Consider the following 1,410-nt stretch of genomic DNA (forward strand, 5'->3'; position numbering starts at 1 on the left):
AATGAAGAATGAAAAAAAAAAAAAAGAGAGAAATCTAGCGGAAAAGGTTGAACTAACAAAATGAAAAAGAAAAAAGGTCCAAAAACAAAGCAGTTTATATTTTGCTGAATATTGTCTGGGCAACAAGTGATCTTCTAGGGTATAAGATGTTTATCACAATGCTGATACAGCTATATAAGATGGAGACTGGAGGCCTCTGTTGATTCCTTTCCCCTCAAACCCCGTGGGGTTGAGAGACTGAATCTCTCCTTAGCTCGCTTAAAAGACACTTTAAACCATTAACTTTAGCTAAGCAAATGCTTTTCCAGGAAAGCATGTGTTGCTGGGATCTCTCCTGAACTGGCTGCCTGCTTATCAGGTGTGCCAAAACTGGCCTCAGTGTATGCCCCTGAGGGCCAAGACTGCAAGGCAGCCCTCCTACTGCCAAACACTGGAAGCTCTGCTCTTTCTGGTGTGTCAGTCCCAGCCTCTGGCACTACTCATAGTCACTGTATCACTTATCCAACTTCTTCTAATCCCAAACCTCACTCTGCTACCCTGAGGGCAGAGCTTATAGGGCAGGTCTCCCACAATGGCTATTCATGGCCCACAGCCAAACAATGATAGCTCCGTTCTGTCCAGCAGCTCAGTCCCAGAGCCTTGACAATGCTTGCAGTCGCCGCAGTCTCACCCAAATCCCCCCCCAAGGTAATTCTACCAAGCACCCAAGTCGAAAAAAACAAAACAACCCACAGGGAAGGCCTTCCCTGTCTGTAATCTCACTGCTATGGTAGGTACAGCCCCCACGGCCTCAGACTGAACCAATGCAACCACTTGCCACTGCTCCATTGCTTTTGTTCTCCTCCTGGGGTCCAGAAGGCTCTCACTGTCTCCTTGTGTACCCAAAGGGATGTTTCTGGGCAGAGCCCACAAGCCAGCGGTGCCCAGAGTCTTCTCTCCCCAATTTTACTGCACCCAGTTGCAAAGAAGCTGTTACTCAGTTGCCATCTTGCTCCAAATCCTACAGCACAATTTTTCTTTCTTTTTTTTTTTTTTTTTTTTTTGAGCCAGAACCTCAAGTTGCTGCCCTGGGTAAAGTGCCATGGCATCACAGGTCAAAGCAACCTCGACGTCTTGGGCTCAAGTGATTATCCTGCCTCCGCCTCCCAAGTAGCTGTGACTACAGGCAACTGCCACAATGCCTGGCTATTTTTTGGTTGCAGCCATCCTTGTTGATTGGCTAGCCTGGGCTGGATTCGAACCTGCCAAGTGAAGTGTGTGTGACTGGCACATTAGCCACTTGAGCCACAGGTGCTGAGCCAACACAATTTCTTGTAAATATAATCCTTTTTCCATTAACTTGCTATTGTATTTTTCTCAAAAATCAGTTGTCCTTATAGGCATGGGTATGGATCTTTTCTGCATTGTTTA

The sequence above is a fragment of the Otolemur garnettii genome, unplaced genomic scaffold (genome assembly GCF_000181295.1).
Source record: "Otolemur garnettii isolate 467f Iridium unplaced genomic scaffold, OtoGar3 scaffold00157, whole genome shotgun sequence".
NCBI lineage: Eukaryota > Metazoa > Chordata > Mammalia > Primates > Galagidae > Otolemur > Otolemur garnettii.